Source organism: Heterocephalus glaber, unplaced genomic scaffold, assembly GCF_053883595.1.
Source record: "Heterocephalus glaber isolate CG9 unplaced genomic scaffold, H.glaber_assembly_v1.0 deba00001610, whole genome shotgun sequence".
NCBI classification, from domain to species: domain Eukaryota; kingdom Metazoa; phylum Chordata; class Mammalia; order Rodentia; family Bathyergidae; genus Heterocephalus; species Heterocephalus glaber.
Window position 1 is genome coordinate 35,034,605 of NW_028258381.1, and position 14,542 is coordinate 35,049,146.

A 14,542-nucleotide genomic window follows, 5' to 3' on the forward strand; every position below is an offset into this window, starting at 1 on the left:
GCAGGTGGGAGAGCAAGTAGTCTGTTGGTGGGGGTGGGTGATTGTGGTTAGGGCATGAAGCAACAAGTACTGGTTGGGGCATGAAGTAGCAAGTTCCAGGAAGTCTCTATCTTATTGGAACATCTGGTCATGAAACCAGTGGGGCAGAAAGTACCTAAGTAGGAGGGGTCATGTCTCAGGTATGAGGAAGTTCTCTGTTCGCCATTATGGGAGGAGGATGGGGAAGAGGGAGGAGGGAGCTTGTTTGGGGCTTTGAAATACCTAACATCCCAGCCTTTGATTGTTATGGAATTGGGACGATGGTCTCTTCTTCCATATCTACTTCCTGCTGATCAGGGATGACGTTCGGGGGAGGAGGGGTCCTGGCTAGGAAGCTGGTACAGTGCGGGAGCCCCTGTAGCACTTCCGTTGACCACATTTCTGTTGATGTTGCCACTGTTGGTAGACGTGAAATTGCCAGAGCACCAATTTTCCTGGGGTAAAGCTTGAGCCGCCACTGGCCTGGATTTCATCTATAGCATGAAATTCATCTGCCACAGTCTGCACTACCATCCAGACTCTTTCCTTGCCTTCAGGAGGGAGAGTAGAAGTTAGTGTAATATAGATATGCCAAGTGAGATCATAGAAGAGAGTCAAGTAATGAAATTCTTTGATGTAGGAGTCAGGATCGGAAGAAAAAGAGCCAAGATGCTTTTTAATTTGAGAAAGATCCATGAGAGAAAAAGGAACATGAACTCTGACAATGCCTTCGGTTTCCGCCACTTCCCAGAGAAGCATGAGTGTGTTGGGATGGGCTGGAAGTGTGGGGTATTGGGCATGGGTGTGAGAAGTGGGGGGCTGGGTGGTTTTGGTTGTGGGAGTGAGTGCTGTGGGTAGGGAGAGCGTGAGGGAGTAGTTGAGGGCACTGAGGAGGAGGAGGCATAGGGATTGTAGGGCAGAGGTGGAGCGAGACAGGGGTGATCAGCTGGATCAAAAGTAGTCGTATTTGAGTCTGGGCTGAGGTCAGGTGTGGGGGTTGAAGGCATGTGGGCAAGGAGTATTTGGGAAGCAGAACAGAACTGACAAAGAGAAGGGCAGGTGTAGAGGCAGACAAAAGCCTGCACATAGGGGACTTTAGACCGTTTGCTGTTGTGATAACAGAAAGTAGGGAGATCCCAAAGAACATTCAGGTCAAATGTTCCATTTTCTGGACACAGGGACCCATTGTCTAATCTGTATAGAGGCCACACTTGGTTGCAATAGGAAAGAAGCCATTTAGGCTTGATGTTTTCAGAGAGCCGAAGAGTTTTTAAATTAGCCAGTAGGCATCCCAGAGGGGTTGATCGTGCAGGTTTGGATTGAGCAGTTCCCATAATGAAGGGAGGCCAGAAATGTAAGGTGAGTATCAGAAAAGCTCCCGAGGATAAGGGCAAGAGGGAGGAGTGCCCTCATCCCCTTTGATGATCTCTGGAGAGAGAGAGGGGGGGGGGATCTGAGTCCCCCAGGGACACCAGTCCTGGCCATGGGCCAAGAAGAGTCCGTCTGACTTAGCGCTAAGATTTTTTGAGTGAGAACACTGAGAGGCAGAGGATCTGAGAGAGACTAGTCTTGAGTATTCACCCAAGAATTGAAGGTGGGTGTGGATGTGAGCATCAGCAACAGCAAGGGTGAAGGTCCCTGGTCGGATGTTGGCTTAGCAGGGTCCAAGGACAGTCAGGAGGCCAATCGACCCTGGCCAGTGGGGGAGGGTTGCAAAATCCCGATTGTGTCCTTCCTGGGTTTCAGCACCAGAAATGAGAGGATGAGAATGAGCTGAATATACAAACACCCAAGAGTAGGCTTTTATTAGGGCATGGGGTGCCGGCCTGTCTTGAACAATGGTGAGAGCAGTGGCCAGGTGCTGGCTAGGTGAGGTTTTATATGGGCAAGGGGCATAAGGGGGAAGGGGACATAGTGGAGGTAGATGTTTGGCTGTAGCCAGAGGTAAGGTTTAAATTCATTGGCAAGTTTGAATTTCTCAATGGGAAGGACTATAAGCGGGAGAGCTTCATGGTGCGAAAGTTACAGTATTGTTTCTCTGAGTCATTTATTATCTGTCGGGAAGAGCCATTTAGGATGTCAGGCTGCCAGTCATTTTATCTAGCAAAAAACTCTATCACTAAGTATCACAATTTATAAAACTTAATGTCCTTCAATGTATTTTGGTACCAAAAACATCTTTCTTTTTTTGGTACTGGGGATCAAACTCAGGACCTTGCACTTCCGAGGCAGGCAGTGGCACTATTGGACTAAATCCCCAGCCCCCAAAAGCATCTTTGTAACACATTTTTGTTTATCTCACAGAAATTAATCTTTTGAAGATGACCAGTGTAGCCATATCGTAATAACATATTTAGAATTTAACCAGTGTGAACATTTTATAACATATTTAGAGCTTAACCAATGTAAACATTTTATAACAACATATTTAAAGCTTAAACTTCGATGATAACCAGTGTAATCAATTTATTATAACATTTTGAGACAGTATAAGTTGGGAGGGTATCTTCTATAAGGTTATGAAAATTATTGGGGGTCCTATTAGTGAATTAAGACCAGAATAATTATTTTCTGGGCAGCTTCTTCTTTAGTCACCAGGGGGAGTCCAATTTACCAGTCTCCAAACCCAAAGGTCTCTATTTATTTACTTTGACAAGAAAAACTTTGAAAATTTTTTATAACTGCTCACTGTAATTTGCTTATTGTGAGGTGACAATACACATTACTTTTGTAAAATAAATCTTGATGTCACTTTGATCAGCTAGCAACCTGGGGGAAGATGGGCATGCCTTTAACTTAATAACATTTATCTATAAGCCAGTTTAATAATAGATGAATATCTTTTAAGAAAAATTTTCAGGGCCAAGGATTTAGCTCAGTGGGTTTCAGCACCTGCCTCGCAAGTGCAAGGTCTCAAGTTCGATCCCTGGTAACAAAAAAAAAGAAAAGAGAAATAAAAAGGAAAAATAATTGAGCTCAAATGAAACATCTGTACAGTTGGACAAACATATAAGACAGTTAATTTATAGAACTAGAGTGCATTCAAATATATTTGGCCAAATTGAATTATAATATCCCTTGTATGATTTTTAGGTATATAATTTTACATAAGACTGGTCAAAACCTTTTTGTAGGTCAATTAACAGAGATCTCTAGTGATTAGAATCAAAGGGAATAAAAGCACTTTGTACTTGTAAAGAGTATTTTTAAGCCCCCCCCCCCGCTTTTTTTTTTCTTTTTAACCATAAATCTATTTTTGTTCTCCCTCTGGGGATGGTGTCTTGGTCCTGGACCTTTCTGTGGATTTGTTGGTCCTCACAGGTGAGGTGGGTTGCTCAAATGCAACTGGCTTATCGCTGTCAGCCAGGGTGCTATCCCTGTTCTCCGAGAAGTTGGTGGTTCCACCAGTGTGAGCCATGGTCACATGTTCTGGGAAGTCAGCCACAAGGTTTCATCATTATCTGTCAGCACACAGGCAAAACCTCTCCCCCAAGTTATTAAAGCAGCAGGACCACTCAATATACCTGTTTGGACAACTTTCCAAAGGACTTGTGGTTTCTGGGTTTTAGCCATGGCATCTGTATGCCAGTGGAGCATAGTAGGTGGTAGTGTGAAACCTGGTGCAGGTTTAAAAAACTTAAGTACAAAAACAGGGCCGGGGATTTAGCTCAGTGGTTCTGCCGCCTTCCTCACAAGCTCAAGGTCCCAAATTCGATCCCCAGTACCAAAAAAAAAAACTATAAAAACAACTAGATCTAAATGGGCTTGTGGGGGCAGCTGACTTCCTTTTAGAAAAAAAAATTCTTTTATTGGTACATTTTAGGTATACAGTACATTTACATTTATCATTGGGTGCTTGTACCTGTACATGGTGTATCTTGGTTCTTATTTTTTCCCCCATTACCTGTGCGCCCTTCACCCCCTCTACCCTTCCCTATTTACATAGATTTCATTTCCATTTTTTTTCTTTTCTCACAATTTTTCCTTTCCCTTCTTCCCTTTCCCCTATCCCCTCCCACCACCCCTACACCTTTGGACCTTTTCCTATTTCAAATTATGAATTATTCATTTTAATCTTTATTTACACATTCAGTTTCTCACACTAGAGAAACTATTAGGTATTTACACATGTGTGTCCTATTTATTTCACTTAAGAGTATGGCCTCAATGTGCATCCATTTAGCTGTAAATGTCTCTAGTTTCTCATTCTTTATGGCTGAGTAGTACTCCATTTTATAAAACAAACCACGTCTTCTTTATCCAGTTTCCAGTTGATGGGCACTTGGACGGTTTCCAAGCTTTAGCTATTACAAACTGTGCTGCTATAAACGTGGGTGCACATATATCGCTATGCTATGATTCTTTTAATTCTTTGGGGAAGATACCCAGCAGGGGAATAGCTGGGTCAAATGGTACCTCTAGTCCTATTTCTTTGAGGTATCTCCATACTGATTTCCACAGTGGTTGCACCAGTCTGCAATTCCACCAACAATGGAGAAGGGTTCCTTTCTCCTCTCACTCCCACCAGGATTTGTTATTGCTTGATTTCTTGATAGCAGCCATTCTTTCTGGGGTGAGGTGGAATCTCAGTGTTGTTTTCATCTGCATCTCTCGAATGACCAGTGATGTTGAGGATTTTTTAATATATTTATTTTCTGCTTCTACTTCTTTGAGAAATGTCTGTTCATTTCGGATAACTATTTTTGAATTGAGTCTTGGAATTTGGGGGGTCTGATTATTTTCATTTCTTTATATATTCTAGATAGTAGACCTTTGTCTAAGGTACAGCTGCTAAAATATTTTCCCACAGTGTAGGTTGTCTCTTAGTTCTGTTGGTGGTTTCTCTTGCAGTGCAAAAGCTTTTTAATAAGATGAGATCCCAGTTGTTTATGCTTTGTGCTAGCTCCTGTGCTACTGAGGATTTGTTCATAAAGTCTTTTCCTATGCCAATGTCTTCAAGAGTTCTACCTAACTTATCTTCCAGCAAGTTTAGTGTTTCTGTCTTAATATTTAGATATTTAATCCACTTTGATCTTAGTTTAGTGCATGATGATAGGTATGGGTGTAGTTTTAATATTTGACAGGTTAAAATCCAGTTTTTCCAACACTGTGTATTAAATAGGCTCTTTCCTCCAATGAGGGTGGTTGGCTCCTTTTTCACTGATGAGGTGGCTGAGTATGTCTGGAGTTGTTTCTGCATCTTCTAATCTATTCCACTGATCCTCAGGTCTGTTTCTTTGCTAGTATCATGCTGTTATTATCACAGCAGCTTTGTAGTATAGTTTCAAGTTGGGGATTGTGATACCCCAGCCATGTCTCTGTTGCCTAGAATTGCTTTTGCTATTCTAGGATTCTTCTGCTTCCAAATGCATTTTTGGATTGTTTTCTCTAGTTCTGTGAAGTATATTGTTGGAATTTCAGTCGGCGTTTCATTAAATCTATATAGTAGTTTTGGAAGTATGGCCATTTTCACTATATTGGTTCTTCCTATCCAGGAACAAGGGATATCTTTCCATTTTCTTATATCTTCGATCTCCTTTTTCAGAGTGCTGTAGTTTTTAGTGTAGAGGTCTTTTGCTTCCTTTGTTAGGTTGATTCCTAGATACTTCATTTTTTTAGATGCTATTGTAAAAGGAATTGTTTCCCAAATTTCTCTCTCAATGAGTCTGCTATTTTTGTATAAGAAGGCTATTGTTTTTTGAGTGTTGACCTTGTATCCAGCTACTCTACTGAATCTGTCAATTAGGTCTAGAAGACTTTTCACTGAGTTTTTTGGGTCTTCTATGTAAAGTATCATATCAGCAAATAATGACAGTTTAACTTCTTCCTTTCCTATCTTTATTCCTTTTATTTCTTTCTCTTTTCTAATTGCTATGGCTAATGTTTCCAGAACAGTACTGAACAGGAGTGGTGATGACATCCTTGTCTTATTCCTGATTTTAGCATGAAAGTTTTCAGTTTTTAACCATTTAGTATGATGTTGGCTGTTGGTTTTTCGTAAATAGCCTTAATCAGATTGAAATAAAGACCTTGTATTCCAATTTTCTGTGGGGTTTTTTTCATGAATGGGTGTTGGATTTTGTCAAATGCCTTTTCTGCATCTATTGAGTTGATCATGTGGTTTTTGTCCTTGACTGTTAATATAGTGTATTACATCTATTGGTTTATGCATGTTGAACCATCCTTGCCTCCCTGGGATCAATCCCACTTGGTCAGGGTGTATGATCTTCTTGGTGACAATCTGGATTCTGTTTGCCAGTATCTTGTTGAGGATTTTTGCATCTATGTTCATTAGGCAGATTGGTCTGTAGTTCTCTTTTTGGGTTGGGTCTTTCCCTGGTTTTGGGATCAAAGTAACACTTGCTTCCAGGAATGAATTTGGAAGCCTTGCTTTTCTTTCAATTTCCTTGATGAGTTTAAAGAGTAATGGCAATAGTTCTTCTTTAAATGTCTTGTAGAATTCAGCAGTGAAGCCATCAGGACCTGGGCTTTTCTTCGTTGGTAAATTTTTTATTACATTTTCAATTTCACTCATTGATATTGGGGTGTTTAGAATTTCTATATCTTCTTCATTTAACTTTGGCAATTCATATGTATCTAGGAATCTCCATTTCTTCTGTGTTTTCCATTTTATTAGAGTACAGGTTCTCAAAGTAGGTATTGATGATCCCCTGGATTTCTGCAGGGTCTGTTGTGACTTCACCTTTTTTGATCTTAAATTGCATGGATTTGCGCCTTTTCTTTCCTTTTTTTTGATAAGGTTGGCTAAAAGTTTATCGATTGTATTCTTTCAAAAAACCAACTCTTTGATTCATTAATTTTTTGTATTCTCTTAGTCTCCATTGTATTGATTTCTGCTCTGATCTTTATAATTTCCTTTCTTGTATGAGCTTTGGGTTTGTTATGCTCTTCCTTTTCTAGGAGCTTGAGGTTCTGCATTAGGTTATTTAACTGAGTTCTCTTTTTTCCTAATATGGGCATTCACTGCTTTGAATTTCCTGCTTAGAACTGCTTTTATCATGTCCCATACATTCCTGTATGTTGTACTGGCATTATCATTTACTTGTAGAAACTGTCTAATTTCTTCTTTAATTTCTTCTGTGACCCATTGATTGTGCAGGAGGGTGTTATTCAATTTCCATGTGTTGTGGGAGTTTTGCGGTTTCTTATGTTATTGACCTCCAGATTTATTGCACTATGGTCTGATAATATACAGGGGATAATTTCAATTCTTTTACATTTACTTAGACATGTCCTATGAGCTAGCATGTGATCTATTTTGGGGAATGACCTGTGTGCAGCTGAAAAGAATGTGTATTCTGATTTTGTGGGGTGGAACACTCTGTAAACATCTAGTAAGTCCCTTTGTTCAATAGCTTGTTTCAGTTCTAGAATTTCATTGTTAATTTTTTTGTCTAGATGATCTGTCTATTTGTGATAGAGGGGTATTGAGGTCTCCCACTACAGTTGTATTAATGCTTGTTTGGTTTTTCATGTCCATTAGTATTTGTTTTGTATAGTTGGAGGCATTCGTATTTGGTGCATATATATTTAGGATTGTCATCTCTTCCTCTTGGATTGTTCGCTTCACAAGGATGTAGTGACCATCTTTGTCTCTCTTAATTAGTTTTGGTTTGAAATCTACTTTGTCTGCAAATAAGATTGCTACACCTGCTTTTTTCTGGGTTCCTGTCATGTGGAGAACTAGTTTCCATCCTTTTACTTTCAGTCTATGAATTTCCTTTTGAGTTCGGTGTGTTTCTTGTATACAGCATATTGCTGGATTTTGCTTCTTAATCCATTCTGTCAGGCTGTTTCTTTTGATTGGTGAATTGAGGCCATTAACATTGATAGTTATTGATTCATCTTTGTCATGTTTTACTGTTGTTGGCTCTTTTATTTCTTATTTCCCCCCCTTTCCTTTTAGTGTCTTACCTTGCCTGGTGGCTTCCCTCTGTTGAGCCTCATGGAGTTGTGACCTTCATTGTCTTTTTCTAGGATATTGCTCAGAATTGTTTGGAGGGCTGGTTTGGTGTTCATGAAATTTCTCAAGTGTTCTTTGTCATCGAAGTATCTAATTTCCCCATCAATTTTGGAAGATAATTTTTCAGGATACAACAGTCTAGGTTGGAAGTTATTTTCTTTTAGGCCTTGAAATACTGCACTCCAGGCTCTCCTTGATTTGAGGGTTTGTGTTGAGAAATCTGCTGTGATTATGATGGGCTTTCCCTTGTTAGGTGATTTGTTTCTTTTCTCTAATTGCCTGTAGAATTTTGTTCTTCTGTTAGGTTTCTGGGATCTTGACTCCTATATGTCTAGGTGTAGATTTTTATTGATCATGGCTAGTTGGAGTTCTATATGCCTCACTTATCTGTGTGTCCAGTTCTCCACCTTTGTCTTGGAAGTTTTCTACTGTTACTTCTGCTAACAATTTTTTTATGTCAATTGTACTTTCTCCTTTTTTTGTGGACTCCTATCAGTCTTATGTTATTCTTCTTTGCATCATCTAGCAGCTGCTGGATTGATTTTTCATGGTCCCTTGCTATCTGTAAGAAGTCTGTTTTCATAGTCCTTAACCACAATCCTGTCTTCTATATCTGATATTCTATCTTCAGGTTCTCTTAATCTGCACTGTATGCTTTCAGTGGAGTTTTTAATCTCCTGAATATCTGTTTGAATCTGTTTCATGGATTCCATTTCTTTCTTATATTGGGCCATCATGGTTTCCATTTCTTATGGTGGGCATTCATGGCTTCCAGCATGTTTATGATCTCATCTATTTTCTTAACTCTTTCTGTTCTAGAGCCTCTAATCATGTCTTTCACTCTGTTCACCATCTCTGAAGTTATCTGGGAGATTATTTCTGCTTTCAGTTTTTCTAGATCCTCATGCATCTGTTCTGTTACTTCTTGTGCTATCAGTTCAGGGTGTCCAGGTGGTTGATTATTAGACTTTTCCACCTCATTTCCCCCAGAATTTGCCTTTTCTGGGGTGGAAGCCTGAGTTTGTGTCTTGCTTGAATGTCTTCTCATTTTTGTTTTTGGTACCCCGCCCCCGTGGTTTAATTCCTGGTTTGATATTTCAAAATTGCTTTATGTAGGTATCTTTGTTGCCTGTGTTTAAAACCCCTGTGGAATGATTGCTTTTCAGAGGTGTCTTCCAGATATAAGTGTTCTCTAGGTTTTGAGACTCTAATGACTCTGAAGCTATTTCATTTTCATTATATCAGGAAGGACAACTGATTAGATCAATCACAACATCTTAGCCCAAATGATATAATCAGCAACACCATAGCCTCAAGTGCAGCTTAGAAAACGACAATTTGTGGTAGTTATTAATCTATCACATTTAACTGTGTGAATTAAATCAAAACCAAGGACCAACCCAACATATGTTTATAGTGAGTAAACTCTTCAATACAGCGACTTTACCCTTCAGGATGGGGAGTTAGAAGGAGTTGGGGAGGGAGGGACAGGTAGAAAGATCAGGAAGCATTAGTGGTGAGGCCAGAAGACACAGGAAGATCACAGAAACTCTAAGAAATTGTTAAAGGCTAGAGGAAAAGGCAGAATGAAAGAACAAAGACATGAACAGAACCACCTAACAGCAATAGGGAGGCTAGATACTGTATTTACTTTCCTTTAAAACTAATGAGAATCAAGAGAAGGAAAAAAGAGAAGAAAACAAAAATAAAGGAGAAATCCGAATTCAGTCCAGAAAGGAACAAATAGAAAGATGAAGAGCAATGTGGGACAGTGAGAGAATAAGTGAGAGAGAAAGGAAAGATGAAAGAAAAAAAAGAAGAGAAAAGTAAAAATTTGAAAAGAGTAGAAAAAAGTAAAAATTAACAATTAAAAATAAGAAAAATATGTTTTTCTTTTTTGCAAATAACAAAAAATAAAAATGAAGGGCCTCCTTCAGGTTATGTTTCTGCTGTCACAGTAGGCAACGTAGGCATCTGTGTGCATATACGAGTCAATGAGTCTCAACAAGCCAGTAGCAGACCTGTGAGATTCAGACAGATTTCTGGCTGCTAGTCCCAAGTTGAGCTCCCTGTCCTCCTGCAGGGTTGAACTCTGCAAAGTTCTACTGCAGATTCTAGTTGTCCTTCCCCTGAAGATAGTGGAGGTTCCGATGTCAGGTGATGATCCCTCCAACTTACCAAGTACGGTGGTCTGGTGTGCCTTTATTGTAGAGATTCTCTTTACTTTTCCGCTGAGCTTCAGTTTTCACCGAGGAGCCTGAGAGGCCCTCTTTCTGTTGCTAACTTCTGCTCTATCTTGTGGCACTCAGGACAAGGGCCTTTATAATCCCCTGTGCCTCTGTAGTGTGGAACCAGGTAGCAGAAGAGCCAGGAGGCCAGAGGCGGGGTTGGGGGGCAGAGGGACTGAGCCCTGCAGGCACCCACATGGCTAAGTGGAGTGTGGGTCGGAGCAGGGGCTCCAAGTCACACCTGGGTCCTCACCATGCCGTGGGTGGAGCCCGGAACGGAGAGGGGGGCTTCATGCTGCCTGGATCCTCAGCTTGCATTGGTTGGTCATGCCAAGCGGAGTGCGGGGGTGGAGCGGGGGCTCCAAGCCATGCCTGGGTCCTCACCTGGCCATGGGTTGGGTGACTTTCCTTTTTTGATTGTTTAAGCAATTGATGTTTGGGGGTGGCATTGGCTCTTTCTACGATGGCTTGTCCTTGTGGATTATATAGGATACCAGTATTATGCTTAGCATACCAAATAAGAAAGAATTTTTGAATTTATTAACATATGATGGACCGTTGTCAGTTTTAATATTTTTGTGCACTCCCATGGCAGGAAAGGTGAACAAGCAGTGTTGTTCAACATGATGTCCTTTCTCATCAGAGTGACACATGGCATGTATTGTGTGAAAATGTATCTATAGAAACATGTACAAATTGAGACTTTTGAAAAGAGGGCACATGCATTATCCATCTGCCAAATCATATTACTGGCTTGGCCTCAAGGATTAGTTCCCTCGGGGGGAAATGGCCATGGAATCTGCTGGCAATTAGGACAGGACGTGACTATCTGACATGCCTGAGCTCAAGATAGTTGAAAATCATGTTGTAGTGCCTTGGAGTTCTAATGGAAATAGCTATGTGATTCCTTAGGCTGACCAAAAGCAGCAAGAAATCCTATAAGCTTTTTTCCTTGGGCTTCGCCACACAAAAGTGTTCCAGGAGAATTGGTATGTGATTGAATATATCCAGTATAAAAGGGAGCAGTTTTTATGTATGGCCTTTTTGCGGGGGGGTACTGGGGATTGAATTTGAGTTCTTGCGCTTGTGGAGCAGGCAGCAGAACCACTGAGCTAAATCCCTGGCCTGTGTATGGCCTTTTTAAATCTTAAAACAAGTTTAATAGGGCCAGGGATTTAGCTCAGTGTTTCTGCTGCCTTCCTCGCAAGCAGAAGACTCAAGTTCGATCCCCAGTACCAAAAGAAAAGAAAAGAAGAAAAACGTTTAATAATTTAGGTTCTTAGGTAGAGTGGACCATAGCTCCTTCCAGTCTTTGAGTCAAACCAACTGCATGAGAGGCATCACTTAAAAGAATTAAGAGGTTGGGAAGGAAAGTTTTCAATCACAAATAAAATGGCTAGCCATTCTGACCTCTGAACAGAGAGACCAGGCGTAGGCAACACATAGCTAAAGGAAGAGCTCCGAATTGCTGCTTGGCCCTTGGAGCTGTCAGTGAAATAGTTTGGGGCATCTTGCAATGGCTGAAATTGAGTAACCTTGGGGAGAGTAAACTCATATGCAAAAAATTGAAACAGGATCACTAGGGTAATGATTATCTATCTGTCCAATGAAACTTGCAAAGGCTACTTGCCAATATAAAGCAGTTTGTAGCAGCGTCTGCTTTTGAGCCTTATCAATTGGGATAATGATGAAATGAGGATAAGCACCAAATTGGGTATGATTATGTCCCAAGAAAACTATTTTTGCAATTTTCTCAAAATATAATTGTAGAGATTTCACTAAATGGTTAGATAAAAAACAACCGTGGTAAAGACCTGTTTCTCATATCACTGTCCTGTTAAACCTAAGGCGAATGGGGGGTGTTAAGCACAAACAAATGAACCAGATAGAGTTTATATGAGAAACCTGACAGTTACATATGCTTTGTTCTGTTAATTGTAACTCCTTTTGTACCTTTGGAGTTAATTTTGAGGGGAATTAAGATCAGAATCTTCCTATAATATTTCATACAAATTCTCCAATTGAAAAGTTGCTATCCCTACTTTAGGCCTAATCCAATTAACATCACCTAATAATTTTTTAAAACTATTTAGCGTTTTTAATTTGTCTGTCTTAAATTGTACTTTGTGGCTTAACAGATTGCTCTAACAAGGCACCCAGGTAAGTATAAGGCTCAGATAGTTGAACCTTTTTAGATGCTATTCACAATCCAAAATGCACTAAATCCTTCTTTGCAATAGCAAAGGCCTGTAAAAGTAGCTGTTGTGTATTCACAGAGATTAATATGTCATCTATATAATATGTTAAATATACAGTAGGAAATAATTTACTAGCAGCTTGAAGAGCCTGTGCTACAAAAAGCTGACACAGTGTGGGGCTGTTATCCATTCCTTAAGGCAACACAGTCCACTGAAAGCGCTTCATCGGTTTTTAAAAATTTGTTCTAATTACTGAAAAGGCAAATGGAGATTGGTCACTGGCCACAAAGGAATGTTAAGCAGTCTTTTAAATCTTTTTTTTTTTGGTACCGGGGATTGGGGATCAAACTCAGGACCTTACCCTTGCTAGGCAGGCGGTGGTACCCCTGAGCTAAATCCCCAGCCCTTAAATCTATAATTATAAGTGGCCACTTCTCAGGAATTGCTACTGGGCTTGGTAAGCCAGGTTGCAGTGACCCATCAGAACGAGGCTTGCATTAAGTGCACGTAAAACCTGAACCAAACACCATTTGCCTGACCTTTTAGGAATAACAAAGATGGGTGTGTTCCAAGGGCTCCTGGATGGTTCTAAATGGCCTTTGAAGTAATCAGCAATGCAGTAGTCTCCAGGCAGGTAAGCTGTTGGCCTATCTTTGAAGGTTGATCAGGCAACAGAGTCCACTCCCTGGCTTGTCAGAGAGACTTGTCAGACTATCAGGGAGCAAATTACACTCTGTGCCTATAAGGAGGGCATGCATGGGTCATGGGCCTTGGAAACCCAGAGGAGGGGACAGAAAGACATCTGGTATTGTTATGCAGGGAGACCCTCAAAGGGTCAGAAATGGCTGCCCCTCAGACCATGTGTGGGTTCTCTTCCCACCTCTGCATCTGGGAGCGCTGTTTCCCTTGGTGGCATCCTTTAACCAACATGGAGGTGGATTGGGAGTTTTATTAAGAGAAATATCGGAACATTGTATTGTGACACCCATGTTCTACAGAGTCAACAGTACAGACAGATTTAAAACCAGAGGACAGGTTTGCGTCCCACTCCTCACTCTCAGGGTTTGACTGTGGCCTGTTATGGGAGAGGCAATACTCACAGCGCCAGGAAGAAGTGGATCCTTTGGTACCACTAGGGGAAGATATCAGCCTGGCTGGAGTAGGCGATGACCATGGCCAGGAGGTACTTCGGGGAGAGAGGAGGACACTCAGCAGGCAAACATGGAGGAGAAGTTGTAGAGACATTGATGGGGAGAGGGAGGCAAGGGCCCAGCCAGAGAAGAAACCTCAGAGTGGGTGCCCTGGTTATTTGGGGAAAGTCAGGGATGAGATTTTTTGCAAATGAGAGCAGTCAGGAAAAGGGAGGCCATGATGCCCAGGATTGGTCTTCCAAGGGTCTCTCAGACTAGCCGATGAGGTCACTTGGATCAGAAGGGGGTCTTTCAAGTTAGAGCAAGTGGGTTCCCTGAGAGCTAAGGAGAGGGACCAGGAACTTCAAGTGGCCCCAGCCAGAGAAGTCATACTAGGGCACAGGGGCTCAGCCCTGATGCTCCTGGAGGAGCAGCTGAGTGAGGGCCTAGGTAGCACCTATTCTCTGCCTGGTCAGGACCTCATAGCAGACCAAGGTGGCCTCTGGTGATAAATAAATGCCCCCTTTAAGTCAGGAATCCAGGTCATTTTCTCTGCTGATGGTTACATCTGGCTTGATCCTGTTGCCCCTCAGGTGCTGCTATCATTTCCATTGAGGAAAGTCAGAAATTGCTCTTTGTCAGAGCATGTTTTCAAAACTACAGTAACTCAAGCTACTTTAAAAAAGCATAGGGCCAAGGATTTAGCTCTGTGGTTCCGCCACTTGCCTCACAAGCGCAAGGACCTGAGTTTGCTCCCCAGTACCAAAAAAAAAAGTATAATAACAATTCTAGGTTCATATGTTCAAAATAAACCTATCAAATTTGCAACATATACTAAAGCAATCTTGACAATCCTATGGCTTTAATGTTGTATTTTAAAAGTACTTCCTTTCTACTTGGAACAACCAAAAGTCACTTTCAAACCATAGAAACCAAACAATTTAAAGGAAAAAGAAAAAAATCTTCCAACTGAGATCTGCAATG